Below are 27,924 nucleotides of genomic sequence, written 5' to 3' on the forward strand. Positions count from 1 at the left end.
CATCCTAGGGATGTCACTGCCATCCCCATCATTCGTTCAAAGGATAATATGGTAGAACAGAGGAATGGGGAGTAGAAGACCAGCCTCAAGAACCAAGATCTCTGTTTAGATACTACCTCTGGTAGATACTATCACTAGTCAAATCACTTATTCTCTTCAATGAGTCAAGTTGTAGCAACTTCTAATCACTATGCAACTATGTGGTTATGAAGACAAAAAATAATCTCTGCTCTCAAAAGGCTGGAAACTTGAGGTATATACAGGGTAAATTAAAGATAATCTCAGAGCGAAGGCTCTAAGAACAAGAAGGACTGGTAAGGTCTTCTCTTTGAAGGTAAGATTTTTACTGAGACTTCAGGGAAGTTAAGAAGGGGACATGAATTCCAGATTTGAAGGAATTGGAAGATGAAGGCAAAGGAGACCAGCTCACAGGATCTCAGAGTATAGGGGAGGGAATAAGTTGTAAAGAGACTAGAAAGGGATAAGGTTTATCCTAGAGGTGATAGGGAGCCTCTCGTAGTAAAGTGATTTATGCTTTAGGAAGATCGCCTTGATAGCTGCATAGAGTGGGGAAAGACTGAGGCAGAGATGCTGCCATTGCTGGGATTATTTGGGGTAAAAGTGAGTGTGAGGGCACCCAGGTGGTAATGTGGATAGAGCACTGGGACTGGAATCAGGAAGAAATGAGTTCATGTCCCAACTCAGACATTTACTAGCTGAGTGATCCTGGGCAAGTCAATTAATCCCTGTTTGCCTTAGTTCCTCATCTGTAAAAGTAGAAACACACTGGAGAAGGATAAGGCAAACCACTCTTTGCCAAGAAAACTAGACCCTATGGTCACAAAAAGTCCGTCAGAACTGAACACTAACAAGAAGAGTTGGTATGCATAAGTTAATATTTTTGCCATTATTTCTCATAGTCTCATGCCAATATGGATTCTTCTCCGTTTGGAACCCTCTTCTTTCACTTCCTATTCTTATCCCACTCTTTTTGTCACCTCTCTCCATCTTGATCTTCCCCTTGAGAATTCTCTAGAAATCTAAATGCCCTGAGGATTCTGCCTCTTTTTTTCTGAAAAGAAACAAACTGGATTGCCATTGGATTAGCCAAATCAGGGGGTTGGAAAGTCAATTATTTTACTTTCTACTTTTTACTCTTCCAGGATTTTTAATGTTCACTTTTCCACAAAGGGTTTTCTTTTGCACTAGCATCCAGCTTTTTAATCAACACTCCTTCCAAAGAGGTTTCTCTTCTCCTCTATTCTTAGTGCAAGATCCCAGTTGCCATCAAAGACATAGAGAATGAATGAATGATACAAGAGAAAGGAATCAAGAAAAATTAAAAGGCTTCAGGCTTGCTTGTGAGAGTTGAGAGAAAATGAAGAAAGTAAAGGGATGGATAGCTAAAGGCAGTCCTAACTGCTAAGAGAAATAATTTTATTTCATGTATCTAGTATATGGGAATTTATATTGGATCCTACATAATAATGTGAAGTATGATTAAGAATTTATCTTCCGTTAAAGTCTACATTTTTTAATTAATCATTGCCAAGAGCATGAAGAGCCTCCAAAGTTGTAGGTGACCCAGATTACTCAATTTGACCCTGATTAAACCATAGAGGTTAACAAAGAATGTAAGCCATCAGGTTTTAGGGAGTAGCCTGGGGACTTCAGGGACTGCCTTGCCCTTCAACTGTATTGTCTATACACCATCACTACTGGCTGAGCTCCTAGGCCATATTACTCCAGATGTGAAAACAGCTGGAGCAACTAGAGACCCTGCTGGGGCCTCATGAATTATAAACCTGGGTCCTGGTCAGAGAAAATTTTAACTCTGTCTTTTCTATCTCAACCACTCACCTTGTATATGCTCTGGGTCCATATGTTTAAAAAAAAAAGATAATCTAGAACCTTCTACTATAAAGAAATGGTAGGGCCTGTTTTTGTAGACAGTGGAAGCTTAGTACAGAAGTTCCCCAACTGGACCCTGTGGGGAGAGAAACATTCCTAGAAGATAATTAGATTCAGGATACACTCCATCTCTTTTCTAAGTATCCCTCCCTCAACCAGCCTAAGTGCAAAAGTTCTGGAACTTCCTCATCATACCAAATATTGGGAGAAAACAAAACAAAAAGAAATGGAGAATACTCTTCATTTAAACAAAAAGATATGTAACACACCTCAAAATGCCAGTGAACAGGGAAGAAGACAGAAAATCTGCTTTTTATTATGATTTCACTTGTCTCCTATCAATCAACCAGTCATCAAGCATTTATTAAGCACCTTCTATGTGCCAGACACTGTGCTATATGTTGGAGTTAAAAATACAATGAATTAAACAATCTCTATTTATGAAGAGCTTATGTCCTAATGGAGGAAATAATGAAAGAGAGAGAGAGAGAGAGAGAGAGAGAGAGAGAGAGAGAGAGAGAGAGAGAGAGAGTTTCCTCTAATTCTATCATTATACATGTAGATATATATATATATATATTTATGTATGTGATACATGTATTCATGTCTGTCCTTTTCAATTCTGGGTGAAAAGAGTGAACATACAGAGGGTGTCTGCCCTTCCTAGCATTCCAAAGTCCACAGCTTTGCAGCCTCAGGGAGCAAGGAGTGACCTTTGAGACCCCAGCCAAGAGATAGCCAAGACCATTACTCATCCCGTAGAGATGCCTTTTTGGATGAGAACTAGACAGGATCAATACTTTGTAGCAAATGAACTAAGTTTTGAATCTATTCCTCCAGAGAATGAGGGGGAATTAGAGTATTCTAAGGTGTTGTACTTAGTTCCTTCTATATCTTCAAAGTAAAGATCCCTTAATGTTAACTAGTTAAATGGAACTGAGAGGTTAATCATAGGCTCTTACCCAAAGGGGAAACACAGCAGTAGGAGTTCAAGCTGATGGTGGTAGAGAAGAGAAATACTCCATCGCAATCTCCTTGGATTCCCTCCAGGAAATCCTAAGGAGTAGATGGAGCAACCTGGCTCTGAGGGAGAGAGCTGACACATACATGTTACGTGTGTGTCTTTATATGCTTGTATTATATACATGTGTATTTCTGTACATAGAATAAATAGAAACTTGCTGTCTACAAAATAGTTTGAGAACAGGGGAAAGCACTAACCAGGAAAAGGTGCATGTAGAAGTTGGGGTAAACTACTCACCTCTGAGATCAGCTAAAATGCCAGGAAAAGTTAATGAGGGATGTTGGAGGGGTTGTGGGAAAACTGGGACACTGATACATTGTTTGTGGAACCATTCTGGAGAGCAGTTTGGAACTATGTTCAAAAAGTTATTTGTGTATACCCTTTGTCTCTACTGGGCCTGTATCCCAAAGAGATCATAAAAAAGGGAAAAGGAGCCACATGTGCAAAAATGTTTGTAATGGCAAAGAACTGGAAACTGAATGGATGCCCAACAGTTGGAGAATGGAGAATATGAATGTTATGGAGTATTATTTTTCTATAAGAAACAATCAGCAGGATGATTTCAGAGAGACCTGGAGAGACTTACATGAACTGATGCTGAGTGAAATGAACAGAACCAGGAGATCATTATACATGAGAACAACAAGATTATATGATGATCAATTCTGATGGACGAGGGTCTCTTCAATAGTGAAGTGATTCAAGCCAGTTCCAATGGTCTTGTGATGGAGAGAACCATCTCCATCCAGAGAGAGGACTGTGGGGAATGAGTGTGGATCACAACATAATATTTTCACTTCTTTGTGTTGTTTGCTTGCATTTTGTTTTCTTTCCCATTTTTTTCTTTTTTGATCTGATTTTTCTTGTGAAGCACAATAATTGTGGAAATATGTAAAGAAGAATTGCACATGTTTAACATATATTAGATTATTTGCCATCCAAGAGTGGGGGTGGAAGGAAAAAAGAAAAAAATTGAACACAAGGTTTTACAAAAGAATGTTGAAAATTATCTAAGCAAATATTGTGAAAATAAAAAGCTTTAAAAATTAAAAAAGAAATTGAGGTGAGTCCTTAAAGAGAAAAATTCTATAAGGTAAAGGTAAGGAGGGAATATCTTCCAGGCATGAAGGATGACCAGGGCAAAGACATGGAGACCAGAGATTGAGTATATGTATGAGAAATAGAAAGAAAGTCAATTTGGATAGATAGGAGGGAGGTCAGGATATAGAGAGCAGTAGCAATCTATAAGGAAACTGAAAAGATGATTTGGCACAAAATTGTAAAAGGCTTTAAAAGCTAAACAGGAGTTTGTATTTTTTTTTTTTACTATTTCTCAGATTATCACCCCTGGGTGAGTAGGGAAGTTGGGAAGGTGACTGATTACTTAGTTTTTGTTAAAGAGAATTATTTGTGCCCATATCACCATTTGACAAAAAGAAAAATCCACATCTTCCCAGACTTGTCTGGAGTATAACACAATGGAGGAAAAATCCACATTTTCCCAAACTTGTCTTGAATAAAACAAAATGGGCCAGAATTCATCAATTCACCTAACTTTATTTTTTTAACAGATCTGATTTCTTTATCAGTTCTGGACATCAAATATTGCCTAAGTAATCTATAGGGGCTGATTTTGAAATAAACAAGTAGAAAAGGGGGAAAACTTTGTCCTAATTCAATAATTAGCTGTTAATACATGAGAGAGATAATCATTTCTCCTGATAGTCAATCCCTGCCCTCAATTAATTTATATTCTAACAGGAGAAGATAACATTTTAAAAACATGGCAATAAAGTCATAGAAGTCAGAAACAGAGGCTGACAGAGGGGGAAAAAAGCACAATGGCTCTAGTCCCCAAAATGGAGAGACTCAGAAAAGAAATCTCAAGAGGGAGAGGATAGCTGGAAAGGAAAGCTATTCCATGGCAACAAAGTTCCAAAGTAAGAAACAAGATGTCAAAGATCTGAGAATCAGAAGCAGGACAGGAAGAAAATGTAGTGTATAGCATGGTATCCTGAATATCCTGAGAATTCCACCAAACAGAAATCAGGTGATTGTATGGGGTTGATTTTTGATTTAGACTCTTGAAGATAAGAAACTAGTACCATTTCCAACTGTCAGAAAATCTTTTTTGTGAATGAGTTCCTCCATCTTTGGCTTTCCTCAGCACACAAATCAAGCCCATCAATATCCTTAAAAAAAAATAGATAAAACTTTAAATCTCTTTCACTTCCCTCCCCTTCTAATACTTCACTTCAATCCAACAGACACTTATTAAGTACCTATTATATGCTAGGAATTGGTATGCAAAGACCAAAAATAACCAGTTCCAAGTGGATGAGTCAAGATACAGGTACACAAATAAGTAAATATAAAGTAATCTTGGAGGGGTTGAGGAATAACATAAAAAATTAAGAACGGGGAGAGGGATGGCATTTAGGAAAAGAAGTAAATCAGGGAAGTCTGTATAAATAAGAGATGGAATATTCTGCACCAGGAACCACAAATTAGCTACTTTGGAAGAAAGTATATGAGGAGGAGGACTGTGAGATCAGTCTTTTCAAAATGCATACCCATTCCCATGGAAATTTAAAAATAATTTACCGGGAACCAATGACTTATAGACCTCATTCATTTTGTATTCTCCTCATCCCCCAAAAAACTATTTGGTTCTGCCATCTCTAGACAATTTGGTGTGTAAGCAAAGAGTCACAGTCACAAAAGTGGTAAATGTTATCTGCATTACTGCTAGAGTTAGCATGGCTCCCTTGGCACCAAGAAGATTTAGTTCAAGCCCAGACAATGGCACATACTAGCTGTGTGGCTTTTTCAAATCATTTAACTCTTTAGTGCCTCTCAAATGAGAAGCTGCAGGGAAGGTGCCAAGTTGCATCAGTAGAAAGAATTTCCACACATGGAGTGTTGCTACTCTGAAGAAACCACATTTTCAGGTGCTTCCATCATCGCCATAAACAAAAATGCTGCCTTAATTTTTACTTGAAATCTCTCTCTTTGGATCTCTTCCCTCTCTCTACTTCTCAGACCCAAGAGGCAAATTAAAGAAATTAAATTTTCATTAAAAACAGAATGGCTAAAATAGTGCCAGACTCAAGAGTAGGAAAGGAGAAAACCAAGAGCTGAGGCATTTTGGCAACAATCTCAGTTCCTTGGGTGTGGATCACACCATAGAATTTTCACTCTTTTTGTTGTTGTTTGCTTGCGTTTTGTTGTTTTCTTTCTCTTTTTTTTCCTTTTTGATCTGATTTTTCTTGTGCAGAAAGATTATTGTATAAATATGTATACATATATTGGATTTAACATGTTTAACATATATTGGATTATTTGCCATCTAGGGGAAGAGGTGGAAGGAAGGGAAAATTTGAAACACAAGGTTTTATAAGGGTTAATGTTGAAAAATTATCCATGCATATGTTTTGAAAATAAAAAGCTTTAATAAAAAAAAAAGAATCTCAGTTCTTTTTGCAAAGAAAAGATAGAACAGAGAAGTAACATCTCATTGGATAAAATTGTAAAAGCCAAAGCCCACTCTTTTCTATGCTATGAGACAAATGACTTCATCTTCTGATATAATCATTTCTCTTCCCAAATGAAATAGAACACATGTCATCATCATCAATAAGGACTGGCTGAGCACCTAGCACTTTATTAGACCTTGTGTTTAGGAGTAAGGTTGAGACGTGAGTTCTGTCCTGTAGAAGTCTATAACCCATGTGGTTGATTCCACCATGCAAAACTAATGGGAGGTCCAAGCAGGAGTCCTGTCCCCACCACCGGTTCATGAACGAGCCTCCAATTCCCCACTGCTGCCGTCTTCATCTTCCAAAAGAAGCCCTTGCTCATTTCACTCCTCCACAAGCCTTCAGTTGCTTCCTTAATTACCAAACATTGTTCTGATCTTGACATTCAAGGTCCCTCAGGGTGAATCTGGCTTATGTTTACATCCTTTTCTAATACTGCTCCATCCAACCTATATAACTCTATACTCTTCATCCCTTCCCTCTCACTTTTGCCCCATCCTTCTCAGTTACAGTTTGCTCCCTAATCTCTGCCCAGTGAAATCTTCCTTTGAAACAGCTCTGGTACCACCTTCCTGAGCTTTCTCTTTCTTTCCCTTCAATAATTTTCTAATTGGTCATAGAACTTTTACTAGATCTCCCCTTTGCATTGTTATTAGGAAAATTTTTCTTTTGGGTTTTTGCCCTGCAAAACTTAGGACAAAGAAAATTAAAAGGAGTTTATTAAAAGTATATGAAGATCCATCTGAAAAAGGGGGAGAGGATCTATTTGTAACAGTTTTCTTTGTGGTGGCCAAAACTTGGACATCAAAGGGATGCCCATCATTTGGAAAATGACTAAACAAGCCAGTATGTGATTGTAATGGAATATTATTGTGCTACAAAAAAAAATGACAAGCAGGTTGATTTCAGAAAATCCTTGAAAGACTTACATAAACAGATGCATAGTGAAATGAATAAAACCTGCTACACAATAGCAGGAATATTGTTCAATGAAGAAATGTAAATGACTTAGTTATTCCCAGCAATACAATGATTCAAATCAATACCAAAGGACTAAAGATGAAACATATTATCTGTCTCCAAAAAAAGAACTGATATTGTTTGAATACAGAGTAAAACATGCTATTTCCCCTTTCTTTTTTTTCTTTTGAGTCTTCTTATACAAAATGACTAATATGGAGAAGTTTTACATAACCATACATGTACAACCTATATCTGGTTGCTTACCATCTCAGGGAAGAGAGAAGGAAAAAAATAGATTTGGAACTCAAAACTTTAAATAAAAAAAATTTTTAATTTATTTTTAAAAATTATATTAAAATTTATTTTAAAAAATTTAATTATAGCAAGGTACATGTTGACTGAATGATCACTAGAGATCAAAAATGGCTTCAAGATGGAGCCAGCTTTTATTGATAACTTTTATAATGAAATAAAAACAATTGAGTTTCCATAGATCCATAGAAATAAAAAGGGATGGGCAGTTTCATCTCAGTTCCTCTCCAAGGCAGCAAATGCTTGACAATTTCCAGGTGCAAACAGGTAATACAAAACTGAAGACTGGGTGACCTCCTCCCAACATTGATTGATAAGCAGTTCTGGGAATAATGTGTCATTGAGTCAGCATAAATTTCTTTTTTAAAAAAATAGCTTTTTATTTTTTCAAAATACATGCAAAAATAGTTTTTTTCTATAAAGAATATTTAATTTAGTGATACTGTCCATAACAGTTATCACTGAACTGACATAAGTTTTAAAAATAATAATTCCAAAACAAACCAGTTTTTAAAAAAAGGAACTCTCCAAATCTGAGTCAGTTCCCCAAAGCTATCCAGATTCCATCCTCATCACTGGGTATATTGTGAGGTAGAAAGCTATTAGGGCTGGGGAGTGTTGCTGAAGAATCTCAGTCAGTTGAAGGGGGGGAAAAGGGAAAGAAGAGGTGAAGGACAGAATCAGAGGCAGCTTCCAGCTCCCAGATCCAGCCATTCCCCCCTAAGCAGTATTTTTCCTTCTTAATCTTTTCCTCCTGTCTCTGTCCTTCCCCTTTTCTCTCTCTTAAGGGTATCCAACAAACTTCCTACTTTCCTTAAGAAAGGCTTATAACTCCAAGACAACTCTTCAGAACCACAAGGGGTGAGGCAGTAAGACAGGGAAGATGGAGAAAGCATGACAACCCCACCTACCATTGAAAAGTTTGAGGATGGGGAGGTTAAGGAATGGAATCTGATCCTTCAGACATCTTCATGGTCTAAGGCAGCTTTGGCAGGAGAGACTGGATTAAAGGGAGAGAAGGCACCAGGACAGTCTAAGGCTAAGGTGGAAAAGAAAGCCATCTACAATAATCTCGGATGGTCTTTTAAAAAGCAATTCCCTGGGTGTGAGATTGGGGGGGGAAGATTTTCTGGCTTTCTAATGGCAGTGTAGGGAAGGTAAAGGGACATGAGCCTGTGTGACCTGAGCTCCCTAGGAGCAGGCTGCCTGGGCCTCTCCTAAGGCCTCAGTCAAGAACATGAAGGTATAAGAGAAAGTGGGATCTCCACCTCCCAAAAATGCCTCTTGCCCGACTTCTCCACGTCAAGCAGCTGCAGCCCCCACCCTCTTGTAGGAGCTGCCCATGAGTGCCCTCTGACTCCAGGAGGATTTAACCACCTACTTTCATGGAGCCTCCCAACAGAGGAAAAGGGGAACTCCATGGAGCTCTCCATCTTCTTCTCTTGGATGACCCAAACTCTCGTGGCACCAGATACCCAAAAGGGGACGCTTCCCATCCTTCAGCAGGCCTGGAGTCCAGGATGAGGAAAGCTCATCCGTGTAGCACCTGGTCCAGCTCATATTTCTCACAGAATCGGCTGGTAAAGGGGAAGCAGGTGAGGTATTCAATCCAGGGCCAGTTGATGGGGTAGACATACAGCCAGATTATGAGGGAGGCAAAAAGACCTGCAAAGATCACCAGGGACACCCGGATCATGGCTCGTTTGTGGTACTTGTCTCCCGTGCCAAAGGTGATGTAGGGCAGGAAAGCGAAGGAGAGGAGCAGGCCACTAAGGAACCCAAAAATGTGGGCGATGTTGTCAATCCAAGGCAGGAGCCCACAGATGAAGAGGAAGAACACAATGCCCGACAGGTTCAGGAACGCCTTCCAGGGCTTTTCCAGGAACTGCCAACTCTGGATGAGCTCCACAAAGAGGCAGGCCAGGATGCCAAAATGGGAGCCTGCAGGGCCCACCTCTGCTCTATATGGAAGGAAGATGGCGCTGGCTAAATTGCCTGTGATCCCACTGAGGATAAAGATGATGGCAATTCGGAGCCAGCCTGCCAATTTTTCCAGGTCCCGCAGGATGATCATTTGGAAGAGCACAGACACGAGGCAGTGCCCCAACCCAACGTGGAGGAACAGAGACAACCACAGTCTGTAGAACTGATCAGGGACTTCAGGGTTCAGGAATGGCAGAAGCCCACATACTTTGTCCAAGCAGTGTACCTGAGAACAGAGTGTTGCTTCTTCATGGAAATAGCCATGCATGAACTCACAGTATTCCCGGGTTGTGATCTCACAGCTGCCCTTTGTACCAATGCAACACGGGCGACCCTTGATCTGGCAGTCCATGTGAAGGAAGCCAGTGTGATTATTCTTGGTCTGCTCTGTGCAGATTGGCCACTTGGTGATATCATCTGGCCAAACATGAGCTCCACTGGAGGCTGGCTCCTCACATGTCCTGGGGTCCTGGTGGCAAACAGCCCCTGATGTCCGCCTCAAGCTTGAGTTAGACTTGTCCATGGGGGGACCAGTGTCATCTTGCCATTTAATGAAAGTAGCCAAAATCTCTGAGCAGTTTGCCTGCTGAGTCTGGATACAGCCCAAGTTGTCATTCTGGACACAGCAGCCTGAGTTCCGCTCTTGATCTCTTTCCCACTGGATCAACCGCTCGACTTGCTGATCCTTCCGGATGCATGGGGAAAACTTGGCCCCCAAGTGGATCAAATCAATCGAGCTTGGGCCAATCCAGAAGTTCTCTTGTTGGATGTACTTTACACTCTCATACATGCCTTTATTCCTTAGCATCAGCTGGGTGGTGACATGCTGAGCAAACCCAATAGGGGCAATGCCATAGGTGCCAATCACCAGGAGCATGATCAGGATGTGCATAACAGTCAGCCAGTAAGTAAAATATGGCCGGTGACTGCTAAAGTTCTCTAGCTGGTGCTGCACAGTACTGCTGATGCTGCCTCTGTAGCTCCGGTTCAGCCAGCTCCCTACCACGCCCAGCCCGTAGTGCCGCTTTTTCCGGTCAAAGGCAAAGTGTTTAACCTTGGAGGCAATACACTGACCCCGCTTGGTGGCTGGAGCTGGCCCTTGGGTGTAATCCTTCAGCGGAATGTGTAGACCTTCAGGGGACTGGGGAGAAGCAGAGCGTGGGATCCCTCGGAAGTCGCTGGCAGAGAGTGGGGGTGACTCAAAGACATCATCAGGCATCGAACCCATCTCATGCATATCGATCATACTAAAAAATGAGGAGTCAAATGAGGAGTAAAAATACTATTCTGCGATCCACATTTAGTCCCCATAGTCCTGTCTCTGGATGCAGATGTCTCTCTCCATCACAAGTCTGATGGAATTTCCCTGGATCATCACACTGTTGAAAAGAACCACATCCATCAGAATTGCTTATCACATAATCTTCTTGTTGCTGTGTACAGTGTTCTCTTAGTTCTATTCCCTTCACTTAGCATCAGTTTCTGTAAGTCTCTCCAGGCCTCTCTGAAATCATCCTGCTAATTATTTCTTATAGAACAATAATATTCCATAACATTCATATACCATAACTTATTCAGTCATTCCTCAGCTGATGGGCAGCCACTCAGTTTCCAGTTCCTTACCACTCTAAAAAGAACTGCCATAAACATTTTCAGCATAACTTTTAGTAGCACTTATAATAATGTCTCTCAGATGATATCAGTATACTATACCATTAAGCTTCTTGAGAGGAGAAAATGTACATTTTTTATTTCTGTATCCCTAAGCCTAGCACAGAACAGGTATATATATATATATATATATATATATATATATATATATATACACAATGTATACATATATATAAATGTATAGGGCAAATAGGTGGCACAGTGGACAGAGTGTTGGGCCTTGTGTCAGAAAGATTCATCTTCCCGAGTTCAAATCTGGCCTCAGACACTTACTATTTAATTATTATAAGGAATGGGAACAAGGATAATGTGGGTAAACAGTCTTCCTTGAAACACAATACATAAAGCAAGGCTAACTGACAATGCCACATTGAACCCTGACCTTAGATCTCCATTCATACTAACATATAAATGACTGATAATAGTGTGACGTGTTTGTAGTAGCCTACTTATAAATCTCTTCCCTTTTCTATCACACTTCTTCCTATACCAAAATACCAAAACATCTAAGAAGGAAAGACTCCCTAAATTTAATTATTGCCTCTCAGATTTTCTAACCTGGGAAGAAAATATTTTATTGACACCCTACTCCTATTTTTCATTGTCACTACCAAATAAATTCAAACAGAAATACTTTTTGACCCTTCTTGGTGACCTGATATCATTTTATCCTAAAGGAGATGGACAAGTCGAGTCTATGGAAGAGGGAATTTCCTGGGCTGCTCCCTTCATGCTCCACACTCTCCAAAACCCTAAAGAAAAAGATGCAATAATCTCCTTCATAAATACTTTTCACACTTGGCCTTCCATTGCTTCTCTGTACCTCCAGGACAGCAATCTGGTCTTGGCAAAAGACAAGAGATGGTGAAATTTTATTATATCCACTTTTTAACTAAACCATCAGCCTATCTCTAGTTGTCCAAGGCCTTCAAGCAGTGGTTGCTTAGTTTCCAGTAGTCAATCTATAAACAGTTTTAAATATCTATGATGTGCCAGACGCTGTACCAAGTACAGAAAAGCAAAAGAGAATCCTTCAATAAATCCACAATTTGGGGGAAACAAAATAAGGATTCTCTATTCTTCTATTTCCACTTTCCCTTTCTTCCACAGTCTTATTTTTTGAAATAGTCAACAGACTACCTAAAAGCACTTTTACTTTGAGGAGAATATAATATAATGAGCTTTGTGTTTCCAGTATGTATTTATGAGAATCTATGAGTATTTTATCATCTTAAGCATTTTCTGTGGAGAAGGAAATGAAGCATTGTTCCTATGTCTGCTGTTCATATTTTAGGGATATTGTTGGATATTGTTACAAATCCTCTTACCAAAATTTTACAGAAATTCTAAATATAAGCTATATGTAGATATAAGTTTTAGATTCTCCAAGCTTGACTCCAGGATAGAAACAATAAGCTAGAAAAGCAAAGAAAAATCTAGCCTCCTTCTCTGAGATGAGACTTTTCTAAGATGGAACCAGGTATGTATGAATCTTATATGAAGCCAACTGGGGGAAGGACCCTGTGATGTTGGTCATATGTTGTCTTCTGAATTCACAGAACACATTGAGAAATAATGAATTAAGTAAAGCAAAGAATGAGTGATGTTATTACATTTAAAAAAATGAAAATTGTAATTGGGCTTTATTTCACCTCCTACATGTGCTTTGTCTTCCAGTCATGCTGAACTATTTTCTGCACTATGACTCCCCACCACCAAGGAAAAAAAAAACAACATTCCTTTTGTTTTCTCACGTCTGTGTCTTTAATTCAGTTCTTCTTTATACCTGGAATATTCTTCCTCCCATTTTTGGTCTCTTAGCTGCCACCCATCCACTAAAATCCAATTTAAATATCTCCCAAGAGAAATGCTCTTTCATTAAATAAGCATTTTTTAAACTTTTTATTATGTGGAAACCACCATACTAGTCACTGAGAATACAAACACAAAATGAACAATCTTTGCCTTCAAAGATATTACATTCTACTGGAGGCTTCACTAATTCCCGCCATTAGTAACATCCTTCCTTCTAAGACTTCACAGAATTCCTATTGCATTCATCCTGTAATATTATCAATTATCTGTATTAATTTCTTATCCCTTTATTAGAATATAAGCTCCATGACAGCAAGGATTAAGTTTTATCAAAACCCTGTATGTCTCACCAGCAATATGATCTTCACTGCCTAACAAATATGTAAAACCACAAAGGAAATAAAGGAAGAAGAATGAGCTAACTTTCAGAATGAGGAGAAAACTGTATATCCAAGAACGGAGGCCTGAGGAATGAGAGATAGAGATGGCAAAGACAGCCCTATTCCTAACTCAACAAAAAGAAAAGTAAGACCAGAAAAGACTTCTCAGAGTTTTAAATATTGCTGTTTAAAGGCTTTCCATACACCATAAACAGGCTTTCCATATTCCAATTCCTCTTCTTTCTTAACAGACTGCTCTCAACACCCAGCCTCTATAAGACTTTTTCTGATTAGTTATGCATTTATGTTATTTTTAGGTTAAAATGAAGAGACTTTCATAACCTCAAAATGGCTAGTTTGTCATATTACATCACATCTTAGCCTACTTAATTTGCCCAATATAAATTTTTTATTCCTTTATTTTAATAGAAAGCCATGAAGGAAAAGGACAGAGGGAGAGGAGATATTTGAAGAAGGAAAAGCCTTGAAATACTATTCACCTCTGGTTTAAAGAACCCTTTTGAAGTCATATAATGGAACCAACACTTGAACATAAATCCTCCCAAACACCCCATGGTCACCCATTGTCTACTTGAAGACCTCCAGAGATAGGGAATTTCTCTTAAAGTCAATCCATTCAACTTTTGCACAGGTCTAATTGTAAAGAAGTTTTTCCTTATATAAACCAAAATATACCTCTTCTCTACTCCCTGCTTTTAGTTCTGCCTTCTTGGGCCAAGTACCATAAATCAAAAGCTCCAAATGCTTAAAGAAAGCTACCCATGGGCTCAATTTATGTTCTTTCCTTCTTTTGCCTGTTGTGACAAACTAATCCTAGATCCTCTGTTCCCACTAAAGTGCTAATGACTAATTAGGTCAATGATGATGATAATCTTGATGGTAGCAATAACAATAATAATTATCATTCTATAAAGTCAACTGTGTGTCAGGACTTTATAAACATTATCTCATGTGATCCTCACAACAATTCTCCTGGAGAGGTTGGTACTATTATTATTCCCATTTCACAGATGAGGAAACTGAGGCAGGGAAAGGGTAAATGAATTGTTCAATGTCATACAACTAGTAAGTATCCAAGACTGGATCTAATCAGGCCTTCCTGACTCCAGGCCCAGTGATCTATCCACTGTGCTCCCTAGCTGTCTAATGGTAGATAAATAGTTGTCATTGAATATGAACCAAATCAGGAAATCTAGATTCTAGTCCCAGTTTTGAAGTAAACTAGCTGAGTGGCCTTAGACATAATATCTAACATTTATATAGTACTTTATATATATATTATTTTTTAAAATATCAAAACACTGTGATAAAGTAGGTGCTATAGGTATTATCATTATGATTTCTATTTTACTGTTGAGGATATTAAGTCCCAGAGATTTGCCTATGGCTTCCATCAGTAAGGTGCAGAGAAAAGATTTGAATCCAGATCTTTCTGCTGCTAAATCTGGCATACTAGCTACTACCTTGGAAGCCATTACCAGTCATCTTGACTTATGTCTTGCCATTGAACTTTGATTACTCTGGAGGAGAAAGTAAAAAGGATGGCTTTTCATAGCTCTGCCTCACTTAAATCTATGTTGCTTGCAAAGTCAAAATATCACTCTCCTTATGTCTCTGGTCCTTTTTGAGATCAAAGGCCAAACAACAGCAGTCTATTATCTTATCTGGACTCTTGATCATTCATCAACATGTTACAGAACTACTTTAGGTACTCAATTTTTCACCTGAAAAAAATGAGGAGCCTTGTTCAAGTGATTTTCAAGATTTTTTCTTGCTCTCAATTCAGAAATCACCCCCCAGAAGAGGAATTTTTAACCAAGAATCCATAGAAATACCACCCCTATCCCCACTGTCACCAAAGGACTCATGGAAAAATTATCTACCTTTATTTCAATGTAATGTGTTTCCTATTGTATTTCATTTTATTTATTCATATATTATTCCTATGTTTTTATTCCATACACTTAACAAAACTTATTCTGAGAAAGTGTTAATAGGATTCACTATACTGTTGAAGAGACTCTCTCGTTCTCTCTTTCTCTCTCTCTGTCTGTCTCTCTCTCTCTCTCTTACACACACACACACACACACACACACATACACACACACACATTAAGAATCTCTGTCCTGCAACAACCTCAATCTTTATCTAAATATTCATTATTATTTCCAAAAAAAATCCCTTTGTCCCCAGATTAAAAATTATATATCATATCCCAACCTAAAGTCACAATGTTTGAAATTTCACTATTAGAAGACTATTTAAGATTGCAAAATCATAGATTTAGAACTGGAAAAGATCTTTTTTTTAATAAAGCTTTTTATTTTCAAAACATCACAGATAATTTGATAACATTGGCCCTTGCATAGCTTTGTGTTTCAAATTTTCTCCTCTTTCTCTCCATCCCCTCCCTTAGATGGCAAGCAATTCAATATATGTTAAACATGTTTAAAAATATGTTAAATCCAACATGTATAAACATATTTATACAATTCTCTTGTTGCACGAGAAATCAGATCAAAAAAGAAAGTAAATAAGCAAGAAAACAAAAGGCAAAGGAACAACAACAAAAAGAATGAGAATATTATACTTTAACATATTTAACATGTATGGGACTATTTGCCATCTAGGGGAGAGGGTGGAGGGAAGGAGGGGAAAAGTTGGAACAGAAGCTTTTGGAAGGGTCAATGTTGAAAAATTACCCATGTATATGTCTTGTAAATAAGAAGCTATAATAAAAAACTGTAAAGTAAACAATTGAATAAAATTTTTGAGGGAAAAAAAAGAGTGAGAATGCTATGTTGTGGTCCACACTCAGTTCCCACAATCCTCTCTCTGGGTGTAGATGGCACTCTTCGTCACAAGATCATTGGAACTGGTTTAAATCATTTCAATGTTGAAGAGAGCCATGTTTATCAGAAATGATTGTCATATAATCTTGTTGCCATGTATAATGATCTCCTGGTTCTGCTCATTTCACTCAGCATCAGTTCATGTAGATCTCTCCAGGACTCTCTGAAATCATCCTGTTGGTCATTTCTTACAGAACAATACTATTTCATAACATTCATATACCACAATTTATTCAGCCATTCTCCAACTGATGGGCATCCATTCAGTTTCCAGTTTCTAGCCACTACAAAGAGGGCTGCCACAAACATTTTTGCACATACAAGTCCCTTTCCCTCCTTTAAGATCTCTTTGGGATGTAAGCCCAATAGTAACACTGCTGGATCAAAGGGTATGCACAGTTTGTTAACTTTTTGAACATAGTGGAAAAGATCTTAGAAGCCTTCTAGTCCAACTTCTCCCCATTTTATAGATCAGGAAATTTATACACAGAAAGGCCACATGAGTTACCCAATTCTATATTGGATTGGCAGAACCTAAATTTTAATGTCGATTTCATGACTCTGAATCCAGCCATCTGGCTTTTTCTCGAAATCTTGCAAACACTCATGGGATAGGCATTAAATCATGTTAATGACTTATTAGATTGAACCCAATATCCCTTCCCCAGGGAAAAAGGGGAAAGGAGGAATGGGAGTGGCACTCAAAATTTGTCTCTTCAGAGGAAATGAGTAAATACAAAACCAAACACATTGGCTCAGACCTGTGATTTCAAATAGGATGAGGGATTGCCCATGAGAAAACTTCCTCCATCAAATCAGTCTGACACTACCCTGTAACTGTCATTTTAGAGAGCTGCCCAGGATCCTAAAAGGTTAAAGAATTGCCCAAAAGCAGTACTTGATGAGAAGTGCTGAGACTGGCTCTTTATCCATTAGGTTTCTCTGCCTCTTTGATGAGCATAGAAAGTAAAGAAAGCCTGAATGTTATTCACAGACATTCCCCACTTAAGATTTTTCCAAGTGATATCATTTTGCAACAGCATTAGTACCTTATAATTGAAAAACTCCATTTTGTTGTTGTTATTATTCAGTCATTTCAGTTTTATCCAGTTCTCCATGACCCCATTTAGAGTTTTCTTGGCAAAGTGATTTGCCATTTCCTTTTCCAGCTCAGATTAGGAAACTGAGGCAAATAGTGTTAAATGACTTGCCCAGGATCACACAGCTAGGAAGTGTCTGAAGCTGGATTTGAATTCATAAAGTTGAATATTCTTGATTCCAAGTCTGGCACTCTATCCAACTTAGCTGCCCTACTTCCTATAGTGAGTTTTTAAAAATTGTCTTTTAGTCTGAACGCCCATTTATAACATGACTATTCTGGAATTAACTACTCCATTGCCATCTTTCCTCACAAAAAAACTTTTCACAGTTGAACCTAACATCCTTGTTTTCAAGGAGCTGGTTAACAATGTGTGTTATTAGGCTGCCTAAACATGTACAGATATATAATGCCTGAAGACCAAACTTTCAGTTACTAATCCTGGATTGGTTGCTTAGCCACATTGAATCAATCAGTTATTCCAAGACTAAATTCCCTCAATTCATCTCATGTTCTGCCTCCCTCACTCATCAGGATGGCATGAAGAGAAATGGATTGAGATGTACAAGTTGATCTAATTGTAAGAACACATGCACACAGGACTTACTAACTCTAAGGCCAGTTCTCTGTCCAATTGGCCATACTGCCTCTTGTTCATATTTAATCCAGACCTGTGATTTTATTCTTCAGGAAACTCCTGATGTGGACCAGTAAGTTCTTTGTAACTTAGTAACTCGGTATCTTATGTTGTTGATGTTGTTCTTCAGTCCTGTCCAACTGTTCCTGATCCCTTCTGGGAGTTTTCTTGGCAAAGATACTAGAGTAGTTTGCCATTTTCTTTTCTAGGATCATTTTACAGATGAGAAAACTGAAGCAAAAAGTGCTTAAATGACTTGCCCAGGATCACACAGGTAGTAAGTAAATTCAAAAAGATGAGTCTTTCTGACTCCAGTGCTCTACTTTTCCACTTAGTTGCAGTGTCTTTACAGAGTTGCCTAAAATTTGGCTGAGAAATGAAGACCATCAATTAGTAAGCATTTAGTAACCATTTATTTTGTGCTACCCATCTGTGCTGGACATTGGGGTATATACAGACAAAATGAAAAAAAATCTTACTCTTAAGGAGCTTACAATTTAGTAAGATAACTTGTATATGATATTCATAATATCTGATTAAGAGATAAGAGGAGGAAACACTAATAACCCAAAAGGATGACACTCTATTAAAGATGGAACTGTAGCTAAGCCCTAAAAGAAATTGCGGGTTTTAAGAGGCAGGTAGAATCAAGGAGTTCATCCAACCATGGAATATGACAAATGAAAATATAAAACATTGTGTGTAAGGAAAACCATGAAGCAGTTTTACTGGCCCTACCTGTGTAATTGAGAAGCATATATCAGAGATAGAAGTAGAAATCAAATCATCCTAACAACTAGAATATTCCTTTAGCTAATATGTTACACAGCTTGTCATATGTATATATAGATAGGTAGATTGTGTGTGTGTGTATGTATGTATGTGTGTGTGGAGAGAGAGAGAGAGAACAAAAAAGAAAGAAAGAAAGAAAGAGAAGGAGGGAGGGAGGAAAGGAGGGGAAGGAAGAAAAAGAAAGAAAGAAAGAAAGAAAGAAAGAAAGAAAGAAAGAAAGAAAGAAAGAAAGAAAGAAAGAAAGAAAGAAAGAAAGAAAGAAAGAAAGAAAGAAAGGAAAGGAGGGAAGAAAGAAAGGAAGGAGGGAGGGAAGAAAGAAAGGAAGGAGGGAGGGAAGAAGAAAGGAAGGAGGGAGGGAAGAAGAAAGGAAGGAGGGAGGGAAGAAGAAAGGAAGGAAGAAGGGAAGAAGAAAGGAAGGAGGGAGGGAAGAAGAAAGGAAGGAAGAAGGAAGGAAGGAAAATAGATGGCAGGTAGATATGAAAGAGAAAGAGAAATGACAAAAGTAGATAGATAGATAACAAAGGTAGATATGGAAAAGAAAGAGAGATGGATAGAGCTAGATAAACAAAGAGGATATGGATAGAAATGATATATAACTGATGAAAGATATGTAGAGGAAGCAAAAAAAATGAATTACGTTGAGGAGACAATAAAAGAATATTAATTTTGAAATACAACTTCTATGTTTTAAAAGGAAAACCAGATTTAGAACCAAAGAACCTGAATTCAAATTCTGGCTCATATATTTAATATTTATATGATTTTAGAAAATTTCATCATATCTCAACCCTCAGGTCCTACTTTAAAATAAGAGGGTTGTGCTAAATAATCACTAAAGTTCTTCCACTCTAAATCTCTGAGTTTTCTTAGAAATATTTCAAAATCTTTAACCAGAAATAAAGGTCTGTAGAACAAGACTTCCACCTGGTGGTGAGTATAAGTAATAAAAGTTTTGGAGAAATTTTTTTTCCTGTGGACCAATAATCTGAGTTTAATGAAATAATTTAACCACCCCCTCTGTGCCAATTTCTTCAGCTTCCCCTGGTTTAAAATTGTAATAAAATGACATATAAGGAGAAAGTGAGAGAAATGAGAAATGGAGGAAATGGAAAGATAACTAAGAGAGGACAGTTGGAGTTTCACTTTAGTACTATAATGTGGATGTGGTTAGGGTGGAGCAAGGAGCTTCACTGGTCCTGAGCTGCTGCTTCTGTCTTTGTCACTTCCCCTGGTGTATTTGACTGATCGCCAGCTTTGAGTTACCCCCCTCTAACTCTTCTTTGCCCTTCCAAACATCATATCTTCTTTTAGTCAAACTGTTCTATCCCTCAACCTCCTCCCACCTCAAATGCTTTTGCTCTAGGTGAAAACATGCAGAGCTAGGATTTAAGAAGGGATCTCCAAAATGCAAGTCTAGCACTCTTTCCCACTCTACCATTACAGCTCCTCAAATTAGAGGTAAATGACTTAGAAATTACTTGCTATGAGGACTAGCTGATAAGAAAAAAGGACTAGCTTTTAGGGTCCCAAAAGTCTTAGGGTAGTATTAAACTTTTATAACTTAAAACTTTCATAAGCTTTTATAAATTAAACTACACTAAGACAGACATTCAGTAAAATTTTGAGTCACAGTTGTTTGGGATCTCCATCTTTCTGTATCATACTGGTAGTACCCCCAAACACATATTCTTGGGGAAATAATTTAATAAATATCAAGAAACATTTGTTGTTCAGTCCTTTTTTGTTGTCTCTGACTCTTTGTCACCCCATTTAGAGTTTTCTTGGCAAAGATACTAGAGTGGTTTGCCATTTCCTTCTCCAGCTCATTTTACAGATGAGGAAACTGAGTCAAACTGGGTTAAGTGACATGATCACACAGCCAGATTTGAATGCAGAAAGATGAGTCTTCCTGACTCCAGGAAAAGCACTCTATCCACTGTAGCATATTGCTGTGCAAAATAGGGAATATTTGTTATTTCAAGAGTCATGACACCATCTCTATGAAGCCTTCCCTGATACCCCAGTTTTTGGTTTACTCTGATTTTTTAAAATTTCTCTTTAGAATATAAGTGCTCTATAAGAGGCAGGAAAAGTATAGTTTTGGGGGAAGAGTCTGCAGTTACTAACAATTTATTGTTCAGTCATTCAGTCATATATAACTCTTCATGACCCCACAGCCCAAACTGTCCATAGGATTTTTTTTTCTTTTGGCAAAAACACTAGATGATTTGTCATTTTTTTTTCCTCCAGTAGATTAATGCAAAGAAAGGTTAAATGACCTGTTCAGAATCACACAACTAGTAAATGTCTAAATCCAGATTTGAAATCAGGTCTTCCTAACTCCAGACCTAACACTCTATCCATTGAGCTATTTGTCTTTTCAGGAGACACACATATATAAATGGCACACTTTAGCAGAAACACCTTCCAATCATAAAGTAACCAGGCAAGCATTCACTAAATAATCAATCAACCAATTTTACTCATCTTCATTCCTCTAGTAGATTACATATACAACCTCAGTATTACTATAGTTACTGTTCATTAATATTTTCCAAGAGATATTCACTGTGTTAAAAAAAAAAAAAACAGCTGTTAGCTGTTTCAGAGACTTTCAACGTGGCATGCATCTTCAAGTAGCAGTAATAGAGAAAAGACGTTTTATGAATGTGTATGCTCATTGTGGAAAACTCATTGGATTTGGACTACATTCACCTGGATTTGAGTCCATTCTACCTTTGTGTCTGTGGGCAGTCACTTCATCTCAGATTCTTCACCTATAAAATGAGAATAGCCTTTGTACTATGTTCCTTGCAGAATTGTTGTGAGGAAAGCACTTTGGAAACTTGTAAGTGCTATAGAAAGATGGATTCTTACAATGATTTAAAATTTCATTAGTAAATAAGGCCAATCATCATTTTTAGTTCAGTGTCTATGTCAATATATTCCTAAACTTAGTTTCAAGGAACACTGAATATTTCTGAATTGATTTAAATAAGTATTTCATGAGAAAATTTCTATTCTGATAATATTTATTCTTCTAAGATATAAAATATGAAATTAGATATAAAAAATGTATTATGTGTGACCATATATGTTTATATAAATAGACTTAATTACCTCTATATTATCCCCAAAATTTCCCAATCTCCTTCATCCCTACCTATGATGGGAATAGTTCACACTTCCAGGTCTCCAGATTTTATTAATGAATTTCAAACCTAAAGATTGATTTTAAGAACAAATTCATTTGAAATATACTGTTCTAGAGGTTCATCCTAAATATGATGATTATCTAATATTTTTATCAATAATATGGCTACTGGAATTGGGGAAAACATCATATCTGAAGAATACCAAAGCATACAGATCAAATTGAAATACTCAAGGTGAGTAGCTGTTTGAAAAAACAGATTAACTGGATTTAAAGTGAACACAACAATTTAGAAAAGTGATCAAATTTCACAAAGTGAAATTTCTACAGGCACAGAACCAATAAATAGTTACATATATACAAGGTTGGGTGATGATTGGACAGAAGCAGGTGCAAAAAAAAAGATCTGGGAATCAAAGATCACAAAATAAAGTCAGACATTCAGTGCTTTAAAAGAGGAAGGAGAAAGAAGAAGAGAAGGAAAAAGAGGAGGGAGAGAAGAAGAAAGAGGAGAAGAAGAAGAGGAGAAGGAGGAGGAGGAAAATGAGGAAAGAAGAGGGGAATGAGGAAGAGGAGGAGGAGGAAAAGGAGGAAGAGGAGGAGGAGGAAGAAGAGGAAGAGGAAAAGGAAGAGGAGAACAAGGAGGAGATGGTACAGGAATAGGTATAATAACAGGAGTGTGACATGTAAGAACCAAGAAGTTCTTTGTACTATGAAATATGGCATTAAATGGAACCATCTCCACACGAGTCAAAACTTTAGAAAGTAAGATTGAATAACAATAATACCAATTAAAATTAGAACTAAGGGGGCAGCTAGGTGGCATGCTAGATAGAACACAGCCCTGAAGTCAGGAAGATCTGAGTTCAATTCTAGTCTCAGACCTTAAAACTTCCTAGCTGTGTGACCCTGGGCAAGTCACTTACCCCCAATCACCTCAGCAAAGGAGGAGGAGGAGGAAGAGAAGAGAAATTAGAACTGAGAAATATTTTTTTTTTGCCACAACTATTAAAGACCATTTTCTAAGTGACAGAAGACCTCAATAAGAAGAGACATTTACACCTTTGAAATTATGGATCCTTGAAGTATTGAAGATGCTTTTGAAGCTTATCATAGATTCCTAAAAATGATTCAAAAGTTTTCAACCTAGAGAGCTTGTAGAATGGAATCTTCTACCATCTGTTTACCTTAAGACAAGAGATTGGACCAGATAACCTCTTAAGTTTCTTTCAGTGACTCAAACCTTGATTCATTCCAAAGAAAAATAATCTTCTAAATTAATTCCCCTGAAGAAAAGCTTTCATTACACTCCCTAAGCATTTGTGAGGACCTGATTATATTTATATACAGCCAGAATTAGGCAGCTCCCAGAATCAGATAACTTGTTTTTCCATGAAATCAACAGTACTATATGGAAGAAACTGAAGAGCTCTATTTACAATAAACCCTTTCACCTCCATTATTCATGGTAGAAGGTAATGGGATGACTTAAAGTTTTGGAACCCAGCCTAAAGGTGAGCTGAGGTGAGATTATTAAATGTATTCTACTTTAAAAGGATTTGCAAAACATCTCTCTCTCTCTCTCTCTCTCTCTCTCTCTCTCTCTCTCTCTTTCTCTTTCTCTCTTTCTCTGTCTCTCTCTGTCTCTCTCTCTCTCTGTCTGTCTCTCTGTGTCTGTCTTTCTGTGTCTCTCTCTGTCTCTCTCTCTCTCTCTGTCTCTCTCTCTCTCTGTCTCTCTCACACACACACACACACACACACACACACACACACACCAGACACACACACCCAGAACAACCCCAGTAACAAATCTTTACACTTTACACTTAAATGGGATCAGTTTTAAATGAACAAAGCTGTATTTTTACAATATTTGGGGAGTTAAGGGTAAATGCATTTACTCCACCATTTTTTCCCCAAATTGTTGACCAGTCTTTCTTCTGACCTCTGACAGTTACTAATGTCATCAACACAGTGCAAATGATGGTAGTAAAGTTTAGAAATGTGACATCATACAATAATTTGCAGAGATGAGACAGAAACAGACACAGATAGGAAATAGGACTGTAAGTACCACAAGTTTACAATTTATAATATATTATATTTATAATATTTAGTTTAGTGTAGTATCAATAGATAATTATGTTTGTACCTAGTTCTTGCATGCTGTCTCCCCTGTTAGACTCCTTGAAAAAGAGACTAGGTTGTGCCTCTTTTGTATATCCACACAGAACACAGAGCCTGACATGTCATAAGTACTAAATATTAAATATACTTTATTTCAGGAAAAGCATTAGTTATATCATTAATGATATTTTAAATTTATCTAGAACTTTATAGTTTTCTTATATGTTTCCACAGAAATTATTTCATTTGATCCTCAGGTCAAATACCTGGTGAAATATGTAGGATAGTTGCCATTATCAACATAGTAAAGAATAGAAAACTAAAATCAAGAGAACAAAATGACAACATTCCATAGTAAAGTGGCAGATATGGAATTTAAACCTAGATTTTCTGCCTTCAAGTCCAGTGCTCTTTCCTGTTAATACCTTGATTAATATCTTTAATATGCAATAGTATTACATTTATAAATCTGTCCAGTGAATGCATTGGACTAGATGTTCCCTAGAATTTCTTCTAAATCATGTGAATCCTATAAGTACAGAGAAAGAAAAATGATTTTTTAAAAGATTCTTATTCACCCCTTTCTTATCTTTCAAAATCCATGTTAATCTTCAGGGTAATTATGTATAATAGACATTCAACAATAGATTTTTTTTCAATATTATTTAATTTTTTAATTAATAAAAACCTATTTTCTTTCCCTCTTTCCTTCATTGAGGAGGAAAAAAACTTCCAACAAATATGCATAGTCAAGCAAAAAAATAAAATTCTTGCATTACCCCAAAATATACATCTCAATCTTGACACTGAGCCCATCACTTCTCAGTCAGGAAGTTTAGCAGCATGCTTGATCATCAGTCTTCCAGAATTGTGGTTAGTTAATACCTTTAGCCTTAATTCTGAGTTAACTTTGCTGCCTCTAGCTAAAAGGCAAATTCATAGAAGATAAGCATCATATCTTTCTCAAGTACTCTATGTGAACAATATATTCAACAACTATGAAACTTAGTAGTTTGGAATACTTCTACTGAAATCCCACTCCATCATGACATGGAGGTGACCCTGAATTTTCAAAGTCAGTTGCAAGAGGAGTAGGAGCTCTGGTAAAAAGGAAAAACTGTTTTAAGCCTAGAGGAAAACTATGTGCTTGTGGTTAGACCATCAATCTAACTAAATCTGTACAAGCTTATCACCAGAAAGCTGACCACTAGGCAAGGGTTTTTGGGGTTTGGGGTTTGGGGTTAGGCCTTTTTTTTTTTTTTTTTTTTTTTTTTTTGGCCATAACAGTTCATGAAAATGTCTCCTAAGGTAAAAAGAAGCTGTTATCTTCGTCATTTGAGAGAATACCCACCATGAAGAAATCACAGATTTTTAAGACATTCATGCAAATTTGGAATAATGGCAGTACACTGAATTTGACTCAGAGAAAATCTAAGCTATAATGTTTAAAGAAGAGCAGTTTTATCATTTTCACATGGGAGACAATAGAGTGTGATGGGAAAATATCAGAGGCTTGAGATCTGGTTTCTAGCCTTTGTTCAATTAACCTGTTTCAACTTCAATTATTTTTTTAATTTAACAATTATCAACAAATATTATGAAATATAACATTACAATATGTGAAGAACAGAAAAGAGTATATATGAAACCTTAAATTTCTATTATATACAATTTGTACATACAATAGCATATAATAAAGTTAACAAGGTAGTAACAAAAGTGCCCTGTTTTGCATCTCCCTTAGGAATTTCTTTTTGTTTTCCTTGGTATGTTTTAAAATGTTATGTGAATGCAATTTTCTTTTTTTTATTTCTATTACTCCTATTAACTCATCCTTCTTCCCCAAATCCAACAGAAGTCTTGCATTGAGCAAATAAATTTGATTAAGATCTTGAGTTCCATACTGAAATTTCTTATATGCATTTGTATCCCCAAGATGAGAATTGAAGCTCCTAAAAAACAGATTGTCTTGCTTTTCTATTTGTATCCTTAATGTTCAGCTAAGTGCTTCCCTGTAATAAGTACTCAAAAAATGCCCTTTCACTCATTTATTCATTTGTGTGATGGAATTAATTGTAAGACTAGATCAGCAATTCTCAAAAGTTCTCAAATCAGTGCTCTGGGAAAGAACTCTGGGAGATGACTAAAAACCATTACATTGAATTCCCAATCCCTATATTTATGCCCACCTGCATTTTTGATTTCCTTCACAAGCTAATTGTACAATATTTCAGAGTCTGATTCTTTTTGTACAGCAAAATAACGGTTTGGTCATATATACTTATGGTGTATCTAATTTATATTTTAATATATTTAACATCTCTGGTCATCCTGCCATCTGGGGGAGGGGGGTGGGGGGTAAGAGGTGAAAAATTGGAACAAGAGGTTTGGCAGTTGTTAATGCTGTAAAGTTACCCACGCATATAACCTGTAAATAAAAGGCTATTAATTAAACAAATCAGTGCTCTGGGAACCCTCTGGGATTCCTAAGACCTTTTCAGGGAGTCTATGGAGTCAAAAATATTTTCATAATAATACAAGACATTTAATTTATATTATGGAATTGGTAAACAGTATCTGTCATTGTAAGCAAAAATTATTTGGGGGGGGGTCCTCAATAATGTCAAGAACATAAAGGTATTCTGAGCCCTAAAAAGCTGGGAACCACTAGAACAGATAATATCTAATATCACTTTCATCAACAATAATCTGTGAGCCTATAATACACAGAATATACACTAAACTAGAGATTAATAGAAACTGTTAAGTTGAATTAGAGATGTTAGTGGAAAACTTACATTGCTACTAATAAATCCACATTAGATTGTAAGGCATCATAAATATAAAAGTCTTTTAAAGAATTAATTACTGGGGAAAGATTACTTTGCTTTTGAACCAGATGCTAAAAATTCACTAAGAAAAAATTATTTAAAGACTTTTTTAAAGTTCCACTATAATATTGTGATCACAAATTTCAAATTTATTGACTTCGATTTAACAACCTTATCATAACATATGATGTTACATGTACTAATGATGAGGACAGAAATTATGACTGTGACAAGAATAAGAAAATCCATAACTGATTAAAAAAAACCTAGACTAGAATATTTCTCGATGCTTTAATTTGTTTCTTTACCTCTAATTTCTACATGTCTTTATTCTTGTATTAGAATGTAAGTTTCTTTAAGACAGGTACATTTGGACTTTTTTCATCCAACACAGTGAAGCACTTATTAGCTTCCAGCAGATGCACTCATCACTAGGGAGATACATAGAAAGGCAAAAAAACAACCCCTGAACCCACATGTGCAAAAATGTTGATAGTAACTCTTTTTGTAGTGGCAAGGAACTGGGAACTGAGTGGATGCCCATCAGTTGATGGCTGAATGGCTGAAAAAGTTATGGTATATGAATGTTATGGAATATTATTGTTCTAAAAGAAGTGATCAATGAGATGATTTCAGAAAGGCTTGCAGAGACTTACGTGAACTGATGCTAAATGAAGGGAGCAGAACCAAGAGAAAACTGTACAGAGCAACAAGATTATGTGATGATCAACTGGTGGATGTGGACTTTTTCAACAATGAGGTGATGCAAGGCAATTCCAATGGTCTTGTGATGGAGAGAGAGACATCTGCAT

The 27,924-nt window shown here is 37.1% G+C and overlaps 1 pseudogene; it reads right to left on the reverse strand.

The window, feature by feature from the left end:
* Positions 1-8,256: 8,256 nt before the first annotated feature.
* LOC116422488 lies at positions 8,257-10,996 on the reverse strand (annotated as a pseudogene).
* Positions 10,997-27,924: the final 16,928 nt, after the last annotated feature.

The sequence above is a fragment of the Sarcophilus harrisii genome, chromosome 3, assembly GCF_902635505.1.
Source record: "Sarcophilus harrisii chromosome 3, mSarHar1.11, whole genome shotgun sequence".
In the NCBI taxonomy this organism is placed as follows: Eukaryota; Metazoa; Chordata; class Mammalia; order Dasyuromorphia; family Dasyuridae; genus Sarcophilus; species Sarcophilus harrisii.